Genomic DNA, 22572 nt, shown 5'->3' with positions numbered 1-22572 from the left:
GAGATCAATTTATAACAACTGTAAGCTATTAATAATTGTATTCTATTCAATTTGTCAAACACGATTTTCTCTCTCAATGAGATCTTTAGGAAATCCTTAAGTGTTTTTCTTCAGGAGAAGAAAATAATAAATTAAATCCACTTAGGTGGTACAGTGTACCTAACTGGTGGATTTTAATCAGTTTATGAAATAAACACTATAAAATGAGATTTTGCACTTGGCCTATGTTTGTAGTATTATTTACTTCATATACATATAATACAAGGTACTTCAAAAAGTTAATAGAATTAAAAGATAATATTTCAATGAACTTTTTCAAGACCCCTCATATATACACTCATGTGTATGTATGTATTTATATGTGTGTGTGTGCCTGTAGCCTGTTTCTTCAACCAGGATTACAAATCCCTCAAGAACAGAAAACAAACAGCTTATAAGTCTCCGTATCACAAATGCCTAGTAGAGCGCCCAAATTACAGTCCTTAATGAATGCTCTCCTGACTACTCTCTTTCCTAAGCAAAGAGACTTTGGAAGAAGATAAATCACAGCACATTAATGTGAACTAGATTTTGTGATGGGGAAAAATAGGAATCAGTGACTGAATCCTACCCACAGTGCTAAGTTCCAGAAAGAGATATAAAACCAACACCCTTATAAACACAGTGGTTGTTTCATTACTCATTTTTGCCCACAAACTTTTTTTTTTTTTTTTTTTGAGAAAGGAAACTCTAGGCCATTGCTAACTCTTATCTTAATTTCCTTCTGCCCAGAGAAGTCTGTTTGCTTTTTTTAACTGACAGTTTTCATTTTGTTTTTCTTTAGAATTGTGTGCTGTCTGGGCCTGTACTCTCTACTCTGCCTGCTTCCCCTCAGTCAAAAAAGGAAGGCAAAACTACAGAGTGCCCATGTATGAATTTTAGGATAAAGATGACAGCCTCCATGGAACAAAAACAGAAAGCTTCATTGTATGAGACAAGAGTGGAAGAGAAGCAAACCTTGAAGTACATATTTTTAAAAATTACTTCTGATTGACTTAAGTTTAATGTTCTCAACTTTTAATTTAAAAAGCAAGGGGAATGAACTATTTCATATTTTTCTCTCATAAAACTAATCTGTAGGTATCATTTGGCTCTCAGTCTCTTTTGGGAATCTAGTCCCTTGATGAAAAGGTTGTCTTCCCTCTCATGTGTCTGTCTGGTCCTTCCTATTCTACTTCCACAGTGTCTTATAAGTCAGCCTCCATCCTTTCTGTTCTAGCTCAGAGGTTGTCATTAATTCTCACCCAAGCTACTGCATTCACCACCAAACTGGTCTTGCAGCTCCCAGTCTTCCCCTATAATTCATTCTATGTGGTACTGCTAGATTACCCTTGTTAAGATACAGCTCTGATGGTTCAGAGTCACAAACACTTGTTAAGCATATACTCTCTATGCCAGACACTGTGCTAGACTCTAAAGATTCAGATTTCAGAGAAAAAGACACACAGGTTTTTTACTTCATGGTGCTTACATTCTAATGGTCTAATTATTCTGTCCAAAATACATCAATGTCTCCTCATTGCCAATGGAATTAAATGTAATTTCCTCACTCTGCCCATTAGAAGATAAGAGCTAAGTGACCCTTTCTAGATTAATCTCCTATTGCACCCTTGCTGTCTGTTCAAGTGAAAAGGGTTTTGCACACTTTCAATTTTGCTATATCCATGCCCCTATTTATTCTTTCTGTCCTAGAATCTCTCTTCCCCCACCTCAACCTCCAGAAACTCAATCTATATTTCAAGGCCTGTGTCAAGTGGAATGTCCTTCATAAAGTCTTTTGCTGACCCCACATCCTAATGTTATCTCTCCTACTGTAGTGTCCTTCTGGAACTTTTATTTTACTTTGCATTATAATAGTTGTATATTCTTTTCTACCCCTTGCCTTGCTCCCTTTTTCTACTTACAGGAATTAGCATAGAAACTTGTATAAATTAGGTAGGGAGTATTTTCAAGGACATATTCATTTTCTAAACTCTTCTTTTCCCTCCTTCAGGCCAAAAATAACCCCTTGATTTCATCAGGGGTAGGGGAAGGGAAGGGCATGTAAAAGCAAGGAAGAGTGATTTATGAAGTTCTTCTCCTGAAGACTCATTTACTCTGAAACTTGAACATGAATAGGGCTAGTCAGGAAAAGAAGTGTAAGAATGACTAAATCTATTAACTTACGCTAAAACACAGAAGACAGGTGATACTTTGTTGATAAAACACTGCAACCGTGCTAACCTCTTAATGGAGTAATACAACCCCGCCCCACTGAAAAATCACAAAAATCTTCAACAAGATTTTGAGGTGAGTGAATCAACTTGCAGGGATCCTCTTTTCTCAAGGACTGCACCTCCACATTCCATTCCATATTTTAAGATACATATGTACTCTGGCAGCCTTGTGCTTACCATGAGGGATGCACACGGACTCAACCAGGACAGTCAGATTTCCTCTCTTGAGAGTTTGGAATTACAACCATGAGAACAGTTAAGGCAGTGTCTTCATGAGTTACTCAGGTACTGAAGGGTGGTCACTTTTCTACCAAGTAAACTGTGGAACACAGAAATCTGGCATGTATATAGATAAGAAAGAAGCAGATGTGCAAACAAAAGCAGAAGGAGAGGGAGCATGAGCACCCCACCCCCACCCCCGCCCAAGTCTGTGCTGGCTTCTTATTTGTTCCCTGGTTCCATTCTCTCTCCGAGGCCCAGCTGCTCTATTGTTCTTAGGTCTGGCAACCTCTATATTCTTATAATAAACCCTCCTTTCTACTAAGGGTAGCTCAAGTTCCTTTCAGACACATATAACCAGCTAGTCCTAAGACATAAATGTTTTACTAAGCCACAAAATTCCTACTTACCAATGTGTTAGAATTCCTCTAGTGTTTATCAAGCTCCTACCATGCAAAAGTTATTCACCATCAGTATACAAAAGTCTAAGAGTTTTATTTTCCATGTTATTTAACATTTTCGTTTGATTGTAACACAAATTATTTCAGGCCACACATGTTTTAAAAGTTTTATGTCTATAACGTTAAGTCCAAAGCCTATGATTCCTGTTTCATTTTGCAGCTAATATTCACTCTGTGAGTTGCTGATATATGGACATCTATATTCTGAAAGACACTTTCCAAGATAAAGAGGCAATGAGTTCAGGGGCCAAGCCCGTGGCTCACTCGGGAGAGTGTGGTGCTGGGAGCGCGGCGACGCTCCCGCCACGGGTTCGGATCCTATATAGGAATGGCCGGTGCACTCACTGGCTGAGTGCCGGTCACGAAAAAGACAAAAAAAAAAAAGAGGCAATGAGTTCAGAGAAGCCACCTTTCATTTCTTTAATCAGACCAAGTTCATCCAACAAATTTCAACTGGGCTGATAAATTTTTCTAGGAAAATTCATTGAGGGACACATTAAAATGTCCTCTTTAGAAAGCATCAATGGAATTATTATATCCATAGATATAACATTACCATGATCCAGTGACTCACTGTGCATTACTTACTGGATTACTGAGGAGCCAGCCAACACAGAGTCCCACACAATAAAATTAATGAGGATACTTAAAAAGTTCATCAAAAGATTCATACTATCTTTTCGTTCTATTTTTCCATGAACTTTTTGAAGTAACCTTGTATAGTCTAGCAGCAGAGTGTTTTCCAAAATTACCCAAGCATAAGACTCATGTGAAACATTTGTAAACATGCAGATTTCATGAGTCCACTTCAGACCTACTGAATCAGAATCTCTAAGAGACAGGCCTAGGACTCTAAATAAACATTCGCAGGAAATTCACAGCTTCTGTTTAGCATGACTTAAGAATGACACTTAAGCTTCACACTCAAGAAGAAGGCCCTGTCAGATGTTGCTGAAGGAAGTCTTGAGTCACCTGTACCTCTTTTCTCTGGCTTGCATTTTCTGACCTTTACTAAATTTTCTGGCTCCTCTTCATAAGTGCCCCATGCAGCAAGGCTCTGTAAGCTTTCCCAGAGTTCAGCTACTTTGTTCCCTCCTGGCATGGCTGACCTAGTAAAAGAAATCTAGTAATAAAGGAACTGTCCATATATATTCTCCCAATTCTTTCCTTAGCCCTTACAACGGTATGCTGCACTCAAAGGCATACCTGACATATGCCCTGGCTTTGATAGCCCACTGCAATCTAAAACAGATTCCAGGAAGGCTGGCCTACGTGTCTTCCAGAAGTATGGAAGTAAATTACATCCATCATTCCAACTCAGGGTGACCTATTTAATCACAAATGCAGCACTTCTGCTGCATAAACATATCAAGACAGTTGAAGTGGAATAAGCCCACCCATTTGATAACCTAAAGGAAATTTCCCGGCATATTACTGAAGGAGCAATCTAGTCACATACATCCTTGAAATAAATTTTGTAGAAGGGAATTTGCAACAGGTAGTCCTTGCCAGCCCATTTCATAAACCACAAATGTGCTCCTAAGGTCAATGTGCAGATAGATAGTCCCCACTGTGTATTATAGCTGTCACATAGGTGCACTACTCTTTGGGAAATACCAGAAACAAGAGGCAGGGAGAAGGAGAGATGATGGTAAGTGACCCTCACCATAGATAACGAAGTATGGGATCTGCTTTGGAAAGCACAAAAAGCATGATAGCGAATCAACAGACAGAAGAAGAGAGCAGATGTCAAGAAGGATTTATTCATAGATTTGCTGATAATAGTTAATCAAATAATGTTATGTTGCAAAATTACAATGCTATCATTTTAGTGTATAGGACCACAGGATTTTTTTTTTCTCTCTTTCTAGAAAATTTAGTCAGAGAACAAGAAGTCCAATAAAAACCACTTTGTTCTCTGAAATAAACAGATTAATTGATACTTCTGTTAGTTAAATCCACTTTGCCAGGGTTTATGAGTGAGAATAAAGTAAATCTAAGGGGAGAAAAGGAATAACTGCCTTCACCTGGCAGGAACTACAAGCTTAGCAAAAAAAAAAAAAAATATATATATATATATATATATATATATATTCTGAAGTACCTTTAGCAAGGTCTCACTTTCCCTCTACAACTGTGCTCTGAGACATTGAGCAAGCAGTCTGGGCCATAAGACTTATCTGGATCAGACTTGAACCCCTAGAATGACATGGCTATGAAAGTGTCCAGGTCAGGCAGACAAGAAAGTGGGAACTCATCAGCCTGACACCTTTACTAACTTTGGAAGAAGTAGAAGGTGCTGCCAGAGTAGACTACAGGGAGGCTCTCTGAAGAAAGCCATGTAGCCTGAGAGGAGGCTCTGCCTTCAATACTATATAGATAATATGTAACAGTGTATGACAAATACACACACACACACACACACACACACACACACACACACACACAGAGAGAGAGAAAACTCTGTCTATGTTTGGAGATTCAGACTAGTAACTTGTCTAATGTGTACAAACTTCTGTGGGCAGAAGGACTGCTACTATGTACCCAGATGGGTACATGGACAAATTATGTTTACCCAATTTCAGAGACGCATGTTGTATTAGTCAGTTTCTGTTGCTTATAACAAAAATACTTGGAACTAGGTGATTTATGAAGAAAATGAAATGTATTACTTACGGTTTCTGAGGCTGGGATGTCCAAAGTCCAGGGAACACATCTGGTGAGAGCCTTGGTGGTGGCAACAGAGACCATAGAGTATCTATCTCATTGTGAAAATTGTGGAGGAAAGAGAAGCTAACCTCCCCATTAGCTCTGTTCTTAAAGCGCCTCGAACCACACCCATGACCACCATTTTTAATCCATTCACTACAGCATGGTCCTACAATCTAATCACCTCTTCAAGGCCCTGCCTTTCAGTTACCATGATAGGTTCCCACCCTCTTAACAGTCACAGTGGGGATCAACTTGTGGGAGGACACTCAATCCAACGCACACACCAAGTATTCCTCCCAAACAAGTGATTTCAACCTGTTCTTGTTTCCCTCCAACACCAGTCTGACAAACTGTTGCATGCATTTGACTTTTCAAAAATTTGCATGCAAACAAAGCAAACTCAGTGAGTTCTTGAGCTCCAGGAGCTGCAGAACAGCCTTTGAATGATATGTGTACTGCATCCGGATACAAAATGTCATCTTCTTAAAGTACAGGAAAAAAGACCTGAAGCATCACAGACCTGGCCTGACCCTGTGGTATATGCATCAGCAGGAGCCAGATGCCTAAAGCTGTCAGAAAAGAAACAGCACACTCCCAAAAGTTCAGAGTGACAAAAAAACAAACTAAAAGATCCAAGCTTCAATGCCTATGCAACTATCTCTGGTCACCTCACTCTTCACTAACAGAAAACATATTCCTATAAAAGGAGACACTGAAGAAAAGCAATCTAGGAGGTAGCTTCTGCCAGAGCCTTAGGTCTCCCTTCACCCACAGAGTTGGACAACTGTGAATCCCAACTACAAATGTACTGTGGTATGGGTAGACTGTATCCCCCAAAAGTTCATGTGTTGGAAACTTGATTCCCATTTTATCAGTGTTAAGATTGTGGGAAATCCAATTATGGAAGGTGGGGCCTTTAAGAGGTGATTGGATCATGAGGTGTATGCCATAGTGAATGGATTAATCCATTCATGGAGTAATGGGTAATGGTTTAAGGGTTATCATGGGCACAGACTGGCAGCTTTATAAGAACAATACATGAAAGCACTCTTGCCATTCTTGCCATGTGATTGCCTGCAACACCATGGGACTGTGTACTGAGCCTCACCAAGAAGAAGGCTGTCAACAGACGTACCCCTGGACTGTGGATTTCCCAGCCTCCAAAACTGTAAGAAATAAATTTCATTTCTTCATACACTACCCAGTTTCAGATATTCTGTTATAAACAACAGAAAACAGACTAAGACATACCATTTCCTCATCAATAGACATTTGACACTTCTGATGCCTCCTAAAGGAGACCCTGTCACAGTTGTGACTTCAAGGAGACTCTACTCTTCACTGCCTACATTTTTTACATTCATTTAATTCCTTTAAACATCATGTATTAGAATAATTAGACATATGTATTAGGCACAATTAGACAAAATCACCTTCTTCAAACATTTACAAACTTCACGCAGAACAAATCCTTATTGAAAAATTATCTTTTGAGTTTCTAAAATCAACTATTTGCTACTTATAGTAAAGATACTTGTTCTGCAAATGAAAGCAGTGATCCACCTCCTAGATGTGTCTATAAAGTAGAGCAGAACAGAAGCCAAACATCAAAAACATGACATTATCCTTTGGGTTCCCAGATTAAGAATATAAGAATAATATCATCAGGAACTATTTATGCTGGGTGTTATATGGTTCCTGCATGGAAGCCAATCACCCCCACATATAAGCACCTTCCCTCACGCCAATATGTTATATAGTTCTACTAAGTTCTGGTAAGTTCACAGCCATTTTAGTAATCAAAAGAACTTGGGAAATTAGTGTGCTCATGACCAATACCATATTTAGCTACAATATCCTATTCCAGTGCTTCCCAAACTTTAACATGCATACAAATCACCTGGTGATCTTGTTTAAATACAGAGTCTGATTCAGTAGGTCTGGGGTGGGGCCTGAGATGATGTAATCCTAACAAGCCCCCAGGTGATGCTGATGCCTCTGATCCATGGACATTTTCAGTAGCAAGACCAGCTAACATGACCTCCCTTGGGAGTCCAAAGTAATCTCTTTGACACACATGAATTCCCCATCACATGATCATGAAAAAAGAGACACAGTTTTAAGAAAATAGAAAAAAATATAAGTAAATGGCAGTCCTCAGTTTTGGAGAATTGCAGGAAGAATTCTCCTTGGCCTCTGTTTTGACTCACACCATGATTCTATCCTCCTTTCCTCAAAATTGGCTTGGCATCCTGACTGTCTCAAGAGAGATGGAGATTGTTTGTTGCCCAGGTTCACGAGTATCTAAGAAAGTGTTGGGAAAATAAAACAGTTTGGCCAGGGCCCTTGCCTTGGGACCAGTTGGGTGTGGCTTTAGCACATCCTTTGTAAGCAAATTGTGTGTGTGTGTGTGTGTGTGTGTGTGTGTAGTTAGTGTGCATGCTCACCAATGTATCTTTTTAGTTTTGTTGCTACTCTTGTGTTCTTGAGAGAGAGACAGTTTTAGTGAAGCAGGCTGGCGGGCATCCACCCTGCACAGCCATGCTTTCCAACCTATGGCTCCAAGGACCTTTTGGCCCATTACCTAGCTCATAGACCTGTGTGTGAGGGGTCTGGTGACACAACCTGGCATGTGAGCGGTCTGGGGACCGAGTTTGGCATGTGAAGGGTTTGTGGCCCAGTCTGTGAATGGGCTTGAGGAGTCTGTGAGCTCCAGACCCAGCCCTAGCTCGGCAATTGGCCCAGTCAGTACAGGATAACTGGTAGGTAAAAGAGCCCGACAACTAGCTTGGTCTTGTAGCTAGACAACTGGCGTCACAAACAGAATTAATTAGAGCGCTACAATTGTCAATGTTGACAGAATTCCGATATTAGCTGTGGCTCCACAGATACAAAGGCATTATCTCTTATCATTTACTTGCAACTATGACAGAGAGGCCAGCCATAGGGTGGTTTCAGGCTTGCTATGGAGACAGCCATAAGACTCTCTCTGGAAATACATCTAAATAACTGGATTCTCTATAAAGAATCACAAAGAGTTCCCCACAACATCTAAAAAGATAACCTTGTTTAGTGTGAGTTTAACCAAACTACTCTGATTAAGCAATTTTTGTTGGTTTGTCCTCTTCCTGATTTGATTTAGAGTATTTAACTAACACACTGAAAACTCTCCTAAACTCTGAGGCTAGCCACAGTAGGAACAAAATATTAGAGAATATTCGAAGCCCTTCATTTAAAAGATGGAGCACAGAAAGAAAAAGCTTATGTTTTACTCACTAGAGCTGAAATCTGGTCATCCTTACTCTACCTGATAGCTTCTTAATCACAATTTTGCATCCAAAACATCCACATCGCCACCTAGCCCCAAATGGAATCCACAATACTAGAAATAATAAGTGCACATCAAACTGCTCATATATGCATTAAAATCACTAATAAAGAAGCAAATACCCTAAGAATACAATATACTTCCTCCCAGTACAACATTTAAAAAACAAGCTGTTGACGAGTTGTTCCTCTGAAGTAAAAACCATTTCCACATTACAAATCTCACTGATCTCACACTGGACTCAAGCTCTCTTGTAACAGCAGAAAGCAATAACCATCAATGAGACACAGTGTGAGGAGGTACTATCTCTCAAGGCAGATGTGAACCACAGACAGCTTGACTTCTGAACATAAGATACTTTTTCTCCAACTTCCGAAGAAATTGCTGTATGAAAAGAATCCTGGTTTCTCTGGATTCTTTTTACTCATTAAACTAAAGGGCCTAGATAAGAGTAGTAGCTCCTGTAGCTAGAAATAAACTAGTCCTTCTTGCCTCACGATGCCAAGCTGAAGCCAGCTTTGGGGCCCAGCAGCAATTCACATGATTTTAGGGGCTTTCCCCAGGAAAGGGGAACCCAAAGAAACCTTGTGGATAGCAGGCAGTATATGAAATCAAACTAAATCCAGTAAAACTATTAGAGGACACACTGTTTCCCCAAAATGTAGGCAAAGTGGAATATCTTAAACAATGTAAAACAACACTAACACCATAACCTCATTAACTAACCTACTTACTATATCTTTTTTCTTATTAATTCCCTTGGGTACCTCTGTATTCCAGGCAGATGACTCTGAAACTCTTGTGAAGGTGGAAATAGACTTAAAGTGAGAACTGGTGTAACTGCTTCTTTCTTCACTACAAAGAAAGGCAATGAACATATTCGTTCCCAGGATGAGGATGAAAAAAACATAAGGTGATGAGTACTGTTGTTATTCATAAATAGATATAATTCCAGGTCATAGGCAACTTATATAATATTTTGCAAATGACTATTAGTTCCTTATTCTCTAGGGATATAACCTATAACTAAAGGAAAGGTGGGTATGGCATTGTTTCCTCCAAGAATGATACCTGAACTAACTGCATCAGAAACATTTGGGTGCTTTTTTACAAATGCATATTCCTGAGCCCCACTTCAAGACAATCTAATCACAGATTAGGAGGGGGGTCCAGAAATCTATTTTAAACTGTTACCCTTAGTGATTCAGAGTTCTCTAAAGTCTGGAGACTCTGGCTTAAGGTACTACGGGGCTGAAAAGTTTTGCACTTGTAAACTTGAAAGCCATGTAATCAGACTGGTCCATTAGCTCAGTTAGAGTGTGGTGCTATAACACTAAGGTTAAGAGTTGGGATCCCCATACTGGCCAGCCACGAAAAATAAAGAAAGTAAGTCTTGTAATCGATTTTTCTTTTTTAATGGTGATTCACTCACTCAATGGCAGAAGTGGTCCACTTGGCACTATTATCCATTCTTTGCAGGTACCTTTAACCTCTTGGACACATCCACCTCCCTGAACCACAAGGTCTAAATATAAACAAGATGCAGTTGGTCATGACATTTAGATACTTGGGAGAATACTCTGATTAGAGGATGAGAGAAATATGTTGTTCATCGCAAGAGACAAAGATGGATCAGCTAAAAGGTAAGAAGTACGTCGGAATGCTGCAGTGTAAGAAAATACAAGTATAATCAAATTCAATAAGCATCAGTTGAGTTCCAGTCAAAGGAAGAAAGAGTTCTGAGAAGGAAGCAGTGGTCATTATCACAGAAAGTCAAGTAGAATGAGAAATGAGGATTTAGGTATGAATGAGGTCCTTAATCTTTAAGAATGTATTTCTAGTAAACAGATTAGCAAATCAATGGAAATGAAAACTAAATTGAAAGATCCACAGAGAGATCAGAGTAAGGGAATGAAGACCTCATAAACAGACTATTCTTTAATAGGAAAAGGAAAGAATAAAATGACCTAGCTTGGAATCAAATATAGTTTTTGTTTGTTTGTTTGTTTGTTTGTTTGAAGATGGGAGTCTTTTCAGGAACTCCCAAGCAGACTTTCATTCTCCCCTGCAAAACCAAAGAGCAACAGTTCAAAAAGATTCTCAGTCCACAGCCTACCTAACCCACTAACCAAAAGGATGGTCAGAGTTGAACTTAAAGTCTCACTGATTCACTTGGAGATCACTTATACAAACAACAGAATAAAGAAGAAACTGACTGTACACCCAGATGTCCACTGAGAGTGCCTGAATGAGTAAAGAAATCAGAAAAGCTCACCAGTCACAACCTTTTGCTCTGAAGCTTGGATACCTAAAAGGAATGAAGAAGAGAAATGGATAAAAGGAGATGAAAACTTTGTAAACAAAAGTCTTGCCTACACACATAACTTGGGATACTAGGACAGGGAAAGAGAGGGATTCCAACAGTCATGGTTAAGAGATTTTTCCTTCTGCTGTCCAGGGAAAGAAAGACATGGCTAAGACAAGAAGGAAGAAATAAGGAAGAAAAAACCTCTTTGTGCCTTATGCACTGTATGCATTGTCCTCATGCCATTTTCTCTAACATAAGAATAGCCTTGGGAACACAGCCAGCACAGGTATCCACATGAGTCATCAGCTGCAACGGTGCTGGTCTCCATGACCTTGTTATGTCAATACAGGATGAGCCCTGTCATTAGTCCAAAGATTCTCCAGTAAGAAAAAAATAGGAATTAAATATCAATAAAATGTCACAAGAAACAGGGTTTTTTAACTTCCAAGGAAAAAATAATTCTATTCAAATTATGAAGCAGTTTTATGGAATAGTTCTGATTAGACATATACTATACAATGTAGTCTTTGGCTTTTTACCTTTCCTTACAATATGCATTTTCAAACTTTTCAATATTCAAGTTACCACTATGAGATAGAAAGATCAGATAGCTTTACTTGAGATATATGCCATATAATAATTCACCCATTTAAAGTGTACAGTGGTTTTTAGTATATATGTAAGGTTGTGTGACCTTTGCCACAATCAATCTTAGAACATTTTCATCATCCCTAAGAGAAACCCTATGTCTATTAGCAGTAACTCACATTTTCTTACTTCCTTTCTCCTTACCCCCAGCCCTAGACAACTGTTCATTTACTTTCTGTCTCCATGGATTTACCTATACTGGACATTTCATATAAATGGAATCATATAATATGTAGTCTTTTGTGACTAATGTCTTACATTTAACATGTTTTCAAGGCTCATCCATGTTGCAACATATATTTCTTTTTATTGCCAAATAATATTTCATTGTATGAATATACCACATTTTATTTATCCAATTCTCAGTTAATTGGGATTGTTTCCACTTTTTGGCTATGATGAATAATGCTAATAAGACTTCCATATTAGTACCATAAACAGTAGTGAAGAGCCTATCACTCAAATTATTTCAAGATCTGAAAAGCAAAATTTCTTAAAAACAAATGTGCTAGTTGTGAGAAACTGTCAGTTAGATTTAAATGGCTGCAAAAAAAAAAAAAATGATGCAGACTTGGTAATATGTTTTGTCATTTATTACTGAATTGAGGAATTAAAGGTTTAGGGTTCACCTTTCCACTATTTATTTGTTGCCTGTCACTCTTCTTTTCCTGCCTATACTGCTTTTAGCTCTAGCAGTTCTCAGTGTTAAGCCTTTCAAAAAATAGAAATACTTTTCACATTCATTATCTTAACAAGGAACCCGTCATCATTATTGCCCATTAGAACTAAAAGGATGGTGAATATTTGCCATATAATTCCTTCCTATTAAGTCTACTACTGTGTTTTAAAAACAATGGTTAAATTCTGTTTCACAGAAAAATTAAGTTAAATGTTTTCCTAAGAAAGACAATAAACTTGCAAAAATGTTTTTCAGTCAAGAGTAACATAACTACGTACAAAAGTTTATTTTTCCACCTATTTTTTCAAGGTACCATAGAGCCTATCAGGAGCATAGAAGAAAGCAATATTTATAAGCATACATTAAAAGACATAAAGTATTTGATTTTAACGCAGAAACATAAATTGATATATGGACAACACAAAGCAGAGAATACATTGGAAGGTCAGTGGTAGAAAAGTAGACAGAAAGACAAAGTTTAATCAAGATATGGGACAAACTCATTTTAAACACATTTGCTGCAGAAATGCAGAAATCTCTGAACTTCTACATATAACCAAGTAGAGGTCTGTGACCTAATTTAAACATATGCCTCATAACCTGCATTTGAAGCTCTCAAGGGGTTTTCACAGAAGTCTATTAAGAGCCATTTGCTCTCTATCAAATAGTCTAACAATAAAGCCCTCCTACTAACGTAAGTCAGAGACTTACTTTTATTATCTGAGTTGTATCTATAAAAGCTTTTTACATCTCCTCATAGGATCTTACAATCATGTGATTTTTTTTTAAGTCACAGATTTATTGTGATAGAACTCATACAACCAGAAATTTTGCCCCTCCACAATGCACTATTCAATAGTTTATAGCCTATAGTTTTCATTCTTGAGAACAGTTTTGTGACTAGCTGTTCACTTCTCATACCTTTACCATTTTTTCCTTTTCTTTCATACAGAGGGGTGACATAGCATACCAATGCTAATTCTGGAGCAAGTCTGCCTGGATTTGAATACCATTTCACCTCCTAGATGTGTGCTTAACCTCTTTGAGTTTTCATTTTTCCCAAATGAGAAATTAGGCAAAGTGTTGATATACGTAAAATGATTATTTTAATAAACAAATTCTTCATGTACAGAAAGAAACCATAAAACCACACATGTTCGAAAAAAGGGCAGAGCTTCCATTCCTTTTAAGGATAAAGAATCTAAATTTCTAGAAGGTCAAAAATGGCTAAGATCTGTCCCTTGCCATCTCTCCACTCCTCTCTGAGACCTACTCTATGTACAGTAACAGCAATCTGCCTGTGTTTGCTTGAACACACTGCACTCCTCTTACTTCCATGCCTTCACTCCCGCTATTTCCTCTAGAATGTCTTCTACCACAGTCCTTCACCTGGCTAACTCATTCTGATTTTTTTTTTTTTCTTTTTTTTTTTTTTTGACCGGTAAGGGGATTGCAACCCTTGGCCTGGTGTTGCCCACACCACGCTCAGCCAGTGGGCGCACCGGCCACCCCCATATAGGATCCGAACCTGCGGCCTCGGCGCTACTAGCACCACACTCTCCCAAGTGAGCCACGGGGCCGGCCCTCATTCTGATTTTTTAAATCATTGGTTCAGTAGTCACCTCCTCCAGAAAGAAACGTGGCTCCAGCCTCTCACTGATCCCTCCTACCATCACTATTCATGATGAGTTAGATATGCTCTCCTCTGGACTCCCAAGATATGTACTATCTCTGCACTTAGTGCTTCCAAATAGTTCTTTGAGAGGAGTATATCTTCACCTCTAAACTGTGAGGGAAGGTCTTGTCACTGATTCTAAGGGACTAGTACTGTGCCTGAAAATACAAATGTACTTAGATGTTTTTTGTTTGTTAATAAGATATATCATCCATTCTCAACTTTTTGATCTCAGGGTCCCTTTTACACTGCAAAAAATCACTGAGGGCTTCAAAGAGCTTTTGTTTATGTGGATTATATATGTGATATATTAATATTTACCATATTAGAAATTTAAACAGAAATTTGTAAAATATGCATTAATTCAAGAAAACAAGGAAGGTAAATAACTCTTAGCATTATTATGAAAAGAGATGTGACTTTGGGGACTCTCAAAGTGCCTCAAGGACCCCCAAGTACCCCAGACCACAACATAATGATATAGTGGAGGTTTTTTGTTTGTTTCTTAAATTACAAAATGTATTTTCATTCATATGCAAAGTTAAAATATTTCAGAAGGTTGATGGGCAAATGAAAAGTTACAGGAAGGCAAGGAGATATAATCCTAACCATAGCTAGAGAAAATTGCTGGAGTCAGAGAGGCGAAGAAAAGGAAGAGTGGTAATACAGTACAAACAGCACCAGTCTTACAAAAACCATAATAAAGAAGCTAAAAGCAATTCTGCACAAACAAAACCGAAAACAAGAATAACACAGAAGTCCAAAAGTTTGACCAAAACCTTAAAAAATAAGTTGATCTTTTGGATATGAAATATACCACTTTGACAATTCTATACCACCCAACTTCCACCTTCTTCTCATTCCCAATCCTCATGTGCTCTTTTTAACAGTCCTCTCCTTCTCCTTTAGAACTCTATTCTCTCTTGCTTTGTAGTCACTGGCTGAAAAATACTGCTCAATGTTAGGTAAGTAGAGGGAAAAAAGTGACAGTTCTGATGAAGCTGCATGACCAGAATTCAACTGATAAATTTTTTAACATTCTATTAGATTATAAAAATTGTTAATGAGATTTTAAAAATAGGGACGCTGAAGTCATTTTTACATGCTGAAAATACATCAAAAACTGGTGTCCTTAAAATATGCTGTATGAAGGCCAGGATTAGAAAGTAATATGGATTTGACTATTATAGATTTAAGTTATTTCTTTAATTTTTTTTTTATATCATCCTTTCTACAGCAATAAAAGCCATGGAAATACAACAATTCTCAACTTACATGTGCCTTTGGTCCTTTCTACAAACTTTTCAGGGATATCCAACTGGTTTGGATTTTGTTAAGTGGTAATCTGTGCAAAGGTCAAAAAGTCAAGGTCTAACTGAGCCACCACAGGAAGCACCCTGGGCTCCTGAGCCAGAGTGGTGGGGGGGCCTACAGCTTCAACCATGCCCCTGTGACATCTGCAGCCAGCCCAGCGATGACCACTGAGCTGCCACAGGAAGCACCCCAGGCTCCCAAGCCAGGGCACTGGGGAGTAAAGGGCTTCAGCCACACCCCTCTGATATCTGCATCCAGCCCAGCAACAACCCAGCTGCCTCTGGAAGCCCTCTGGTCTCCCCTGCTGGAATGAGGGGTTGCCACATGCCTTGACCACACTCCCCCTTCTTCTCCCTCTTCACACCCTATTTCTCCTCCCGCTTCCCTTCTCCTTCTCCCCTGCAACTGCTCTGCAACAACATCTCAGAATGAGGCATACAGCCAGGGGAAGCCAAACCCAGCTGCAACTAAGCAAGCTGCTGCCACCACCCTGGGTTCCTGCTGGGGTCCTGAGGCGTGGAGCTGGGGAAAGCCAAACCCAGCTGCAATCAGGTAAAGAGCACACCAAAAACACCATTTTCACATGGGTAACCCTCCATAGCTACCACAATTGCCATAGCTGCCTCAAAAGCAACTAGTCTCTATAGCAGCAGTCACAGCCACCATGTAGATGGTACACCAGACTCTAAACTTTATTGACACAAGGAGAGGCACCAGCAGAGACCAAAAAAAAAAAAAAAAAAAAAGGGAAGAGGTCCTCTCTCTCCTCTCTCCATAAAGCACACTCCAGAGTAATAGAAGAAGCATCTGATTTACGATAATAGGGGAAGACTTGATCACACCTGTCTCAGTACTGAACAGATCATCTAGGCAACAAACCAACAGAACAACAGTTAATCTATCAGATGGAGAGAACAAATCTATGGTTATTAGAGGGGGTAGGGGAGAGACTGGATAAGGGGCATAAAGAATAAGTATGATTTGTAACCATGAATATGCTAATAAAAAATATTTTTAAAAAGAGTCAAGGTCTAGAATAGGGGTAGGTAAATTACAAGACCCAGGCAGAATACAGCCTAGAGACTGTCTTTGTATAACCCTCAAGCTAGGAATGGTTTTTACATTCTTAAAAGGGTGTTAAAAAAACAAAATACACAAAAGAATAATAGGCAAAAGAAATGGTACACAGTCTACAAACCCCAAAATAGTTACTACCTGGTCTTTTATTTAAAAAGTTTGCCAATGAAGCCTGGCACAGAAAGAGAAATACCACATGTTCTCACTCATATGTGTAAGCTAAAAATGTTGATCTCACAAAAGTAGAGAGTACAATAGTTGTTAGACCAGTAAAGGGAGGAAGGAGGGGAGGAGGGAGAAACAGTGGTCAATGAATACAAAATTGTAGAGATAGGAAGAATAAGATCCAGTGTTCTATAGCAATATAGGAAATCTACAGTCAAAAACAAATTACTGTATAACTTCAAAAAGCTAGCTGAGAGGATGTTGAATGTTCTCAACACTAAGAGGTGACAAATGTTGGTGATGGAGATGCTAAATACCCTGGTATGATCACTGCACATTGTATAAATGTACCCAAATATCACATTGTAATTCATAAATATTTATGATTATTATGGGTCAATTACATAAAAACAAATTGAAAAGAAAAAAATAAAGAGACAGAAGTAGATTAGAGGTTACCAGAAACTGGAGGGAAGGAATAAAGAGAAGTTATTGTTTAATGGGTACAGAATTTATGTTTAGGATGATGAAAAAGTTTTGGAAGTAGATAGAGGTAGTTGTCACAGCAATGTGAATTTAATTAATTCCACACAATTGTATGCTTAAAAAGGCTTAAAATGGCAATCCTTATATATTATATATTATATCTATATATAATATAGATATATATATACACACATATAAATGAACTAATGGATGAGTGAATGAGTAAAGGGGGAAAAAAGTTTGCCAATGCCAGATATACAGCATTCAGCTTAGCACCTGGTCCATAATATATATTCAATAAATATTAGGTACTCAAAAAAAAAAAATTAGGTACTCTTGTTAATTTCTATATTATCTTTCCTGTATTTTATTACAGTTAATGATTATGTTCCTTGAATAATTTTTTTTTAATTTCTGAATTTTGCTGAACTTTCACCAGATAAACTATGAACTATTGGTGTCACTGTTTGTTCTTTCCATTCTTTTTATCTTGCTTATTCTTGAAATATCTTGATTTCTCCTTCTTTTACCATGGTAAAATACATGCAACATAACATTTAGCATTTTTCTCTATTTTTGAAAGACATTTTCACTGGTTATAGAATTCTAGCTTGACAGATTTTTTTCCTCTCAGCACTTTAAGATGTCACTCATTGTCTTCTGGCCTACAAGGCTTCTAATGAGAAGTCCACTCTAATTCATATATTTGCTCCTCTGTATGTAATATGTCTTTCTCCTTTGGTAACTTCAAAATTTTCACTTTATTTCTGATTTTCAGAAATTTGAATATGATATCTCTAGGTCAGGGTGTGTGTGTATCTGTGTGGCTATTTGGCATTTATAATTCTTGGGATTCTTTGAGCTTGTTGGATCTGTGATTTGATGTCTTTCATTTCATTATTTTTAGAAAAGTCTCAGCAATTATCTTGTTTAACATTTCTTCTGCCTCATTCTTTTTCTCCTGGGATTCCAATTATATGCATTTTAGTACATTACACCATTTGATATCCTCCCAGAGCTCAGTTTTGTTTTGGTTTTTTTTTTTCTCCATTCTTTTTTCTCTTTGTATTTTAATTTGGGTAATTTCTATTGACTATTTTCAAGTTCATTGATTTTTGCCTCACTTGTGGCAAGTCTACCAATGAGCCCATAAAAGACATTCTTCATCACTGTTACTGTGTTTTACATGTTTACCATTTCCATTTGATTCTCATACTTTCTGTCTCTTTGCTGATACTCCTTATCTGTTCATGTATGTTGTCCATCTTTTCCACTAGAGCATTTAACATACAAGTCAGAGTCATTATAAATTCTCCTGTCTGACTATTCCAACATCTGGGTCATGTCTAAGTCTTGCTCAGTTGATTGCTTTGTCTCTTGACAGTGGGGTGGTCTTCCTTGCTTTTTTGTGTCTCTTGTAATTTTTTTATTAAATAATAAACATGTAGGAGACCTCCAATGGTCTAGGCTCTGGATGGTTTCCCCTCCCTACCCCACCCATAGAGGGTATTTTATTTCCTATTTTCCCAGCCACAACGGATTTTCACCTACCCCCTGGCATGCAACAGGGTTTGCTGCCCTTCCCCAAATGCCTTAAGGTCTTTTTCCCTTAGAAGAATGGTACAGGTAGACCTTTATGTCTTTCCCACAGCAGTAGCTACTCCCCTTTCCAGGCCTGCAGAACTGAGGGATGATTTCTCTGGTCTCCCACCCTGTCCCCAATCTTTCCCATGAGTAGCTGGTAGAGGTCTATGGATATAAAACCATAATTTTATAAGTAGGTGAAAATTCCTTTTATATCTGCAGCTCCTAGAAATTCTATACTCTCATCTTAGCCCACACTCAATCTTTAACAATTTGTTAAAACTTTTAGCTGAATTTTTATTCATTTGTATGTTGGCCCCATCTTCCTCCCATAATCTGCCACAGGTGAACCCGTGTTTTCATCCTGTCTCTCCTTAGAAACACCTATATTTTTCCTAGATTTCACACTAGTTGATTACCCTGAAACCTCAGCTCTCCAATAAGTTGAAGAAAAGTTATGATTTTTTTACATTATCTGGCATTTTTTGGTTTGTGGCATGAGAGCAACACACCTTCCAGGATACTACATCCTTGGAATAAATCTGTCCCATTCTATTTTTAAACATTCTAGGTATAAATAGCTCCTAAATATGTCATAATTTCCTTTGCTCTTCTAATCTAGTTTGGAGACATCATGACCAATGTCATGATGCATGAAAATATTGAACTATACAGTACACATCCTACTGCAATAGTAAGTGGGTATTTATCCATTATAATGCTCCAAGGTATTTTTAAGTTACTACCATTGTTACTCAGGTAAGGCAAATTCTTTAATGCTACCTACCTTTTTGCAGGACTACATATATTTTACAACTGCAGAACAGACAGTCCTCAATTTAATGCCATTCAAAAGTAAATCACTCAAACAATCATCTGGCAACTACTTCCCATTATAGCTTTTAACAGAGCAAAAGCATAGACCACCTTTTCTTTTTCAGATAATCCATCTCCAGCCTCAATATTTTTTCACTGCTCCTTATATCTCCAACCCTGAAACTCCCAAGGGTTAGGATACTCTAATCCCTTTAATGAATCCATGCTCTAACACTACTTGGCCCTATGATCTTCCTCTAATTACTGAACCTCTCTAAATTTCAGTTTCCTCATTTGCAAAATGAAGATAATAGTGCAAGAAATTAATAAGAAAATGTATTATCTTTGAAAAGTGCTTGACTATTATTGTCCTTTTGTATCATTAACAGCTGATTAAATTATATCTATAGCCAACTGTATACTCAGGTATCCCTCTCCTAGTCAAGCATACAGCCTCTATTATAATGTTACTTATAAAGTAAAACTAAATTAAATTTAATAATCATTTACACTTAAATTGGCTTTTTCAGGAACACAACCTGCTGCAAATACAAGTATGAGGCCCTCCTACTCACTACAAAAATCTTTTGTAATTTTAACTCTCACATATACATATATATGTAGCACACATATATGTGTGTTTCTATACATATGAGCCTGATAATTGATGACTGTCCCTGCACATCTGGCCTTCCATCTGTAACAGGGACAGTGCCAGGCACAATGCTTAGCTCATTTTTTCTTGGACAGGCTCCATTATCCACTCATATATTTCACTGCCTCTAAAAGAGCCAAGCAAATGATCTGATGGTTTTGTTAATTAAAAAACTTCCTGCCAGCATGCATTTTCAGCAATTATAAATTGCTCCTGCAAGGACTTGATCAATTTCTTTCTCCTGATCTTCAGGTTTCATCCTGTCTATAAACAAAGTCTCTGAGAATATTTTGGTGCAGCTGCTAACAGTATCCTTAGGCTATTGACTGGGTATACATCCCTTCATAACAGCAATTCTCAGGCTAAAAAAGACTCATAAAAAGTTTTCTAGACATAAGACATAAATAATTTTAATGTCCTTAAAACACGTTTTACATATGAAGACATGTCTGTCTTAGCAGAATTTGGAAATGCATTTGGTAGCATTTGCAGATCATGTGAAGGTTTTTTCCCTTAGAATAACTTATATGTGGAAAAAGCTCAATAGGCTAGAAGGCAGTCTCATATTTTTACTAAAAGCAAAGTTGTATAGTAGTAGTATGCACATCAGCTAAAATGTACCGATACATTTGAAAGATTCCAAATACTTACCATTCACAAAGGCATATGGTTTCTTTCAGCTTCTCTGAATCTCAAAGTCACTAGCTAAAACAAAAGAGCTAGCCTTTGACTTTCTTTCAACACCAAAACATTTAAAATTGTTCTTAATCACCCATTCTGAATCCTTTGAAGAAGTAGAACAATAAGCATCTTGTTTTTAATCTCTGCAAAAGAAATAGATACTATTTCAAGTACTCACCCCCCCCTCCTAGCCATTTGAGGTACAGTAAGGAGCTAGGGAATATATTCACTAACCAATATTGCAAACGTCAACAAGAAGAAACCCATATGCCAGGAAAATGATTTGTTGAATACATCTCTCTTTTCATATGAAAATGCCAGAAGTCAGTGGAGACAGAAGTAGATCTTATTTTTATATTTCAAAGAAGTGTATAGCAATTATAAAGAACTTATAATAAAAGTAGTATTATACAAAAATCTTCCTGTTATATGATTTTAGAAATCATTTTAAGAGAATAAAAGCCTGAAGGGAATATAAGAACTCCTTAGAGTATTTTTTTCACTATTTTAAAATTTGTAATTCAATCTTTGCAATGGTTTGAAAATATACTGAGAAAAACATTTAATAAGAGTATCCCCTATTTACCACTTGGCCCTCACTAATTTTTCCCTGCTTTCACATCTCTATTTACAAATCTTCTATTAATATGAAAATGCTTCAGGGATAAATTAAGCCTCATTGGTGAGTACCTTTGTGTTTAGCCAGATGAGAAGAGGGTCTTACAGGAATTGTTCTGTAAAAATCTCTCTTTAACTTTTGACCACCTATCTGTAGCTGCCCTAGACAGATCAGAGGGTACCCAATTTGCAGGACTCTCACTCACAAACAGGCTATAACTACACCCCTTAGAACCACTCTTGACAGGTTCTGTATCACTTATACCCAATTGGGGGACCCTGCTTTCCAATAGGAGCACAAAAGAAACTTCGAAAGGAACAATCTGTGCCTTAGGTCATGCTCCTTTCTAGTTTCTGACAACTAAGGCCACCGTCTGGTTCCACCTGACTTCCTGGACTCCAGACTACTACTTATCTTAGATACATGGACTTTGAAGTCAGAAAATTTCACTTTAATTCCCAACTCCATTATTTACTAGCTGTTTGACCTTGAATAAGTCACTTACATGCTCTGATCATCAGTTTCTTCATTTTTAATAATGCACATCATGGTATGCTCTCAGATGACTGACACAGGGACTGAATGAGATAAAATAACATGATATATGTGAACCTAATTTGGGAAACTATGAAGTATTAAACAAATGCCAGTTTAATCAACACAAAAGAACAAAGCATACACAGAATTTGGAAGATAAAACTAAACTTAAATCAAGAAAGTGTAAATATATAACGGATGACATTACTCTCTGTAAAAGTCATCCACCATAAAAAGGCCATTGGGATTCCTCTACTCCAAGTAGAAGAAGTGATTAGCTATCTCAGCAAAAATGATTTAAAATAAAGCTGTAACCTAATAATACCGAAATTTGCATGAAGAATGTGTTAACA

General features: G+C 37.7%; 1 protein-coding gene across 3 annotated transcripts in view; it reads right to left on the bottom strand.

Annotated features, from left to right (window-relative positions):
* The window catches only part of FRMD5 (FERM domain containing 5), a 348443-nt gene that overhangs the window by 225570 nt on the left and 100301 nt on the right, over positions 1-22572 (bottom strand). The window lies entirely within an intron of this gene.

This window comes from Cynocephalus volans, chromosome 3 (assembly GCF_027409185.1).
Source record: "Cynocephalus volans isolate mCynVol1 chromosome 3, mCynVol1.pri, whole genome shotgun sequence".
Classification (NCBI taxonomy): Eukaryota; Metazoa; Chordata; class Mammalia; order Dermoptera; family Cynocephalidae; genus Cynocephalus; species Cynocephalus volans.
Note: the sequence above shows the minus strand (reverse complement) of the source record. Positions and strands in the feature narration are given on the sequence as shown.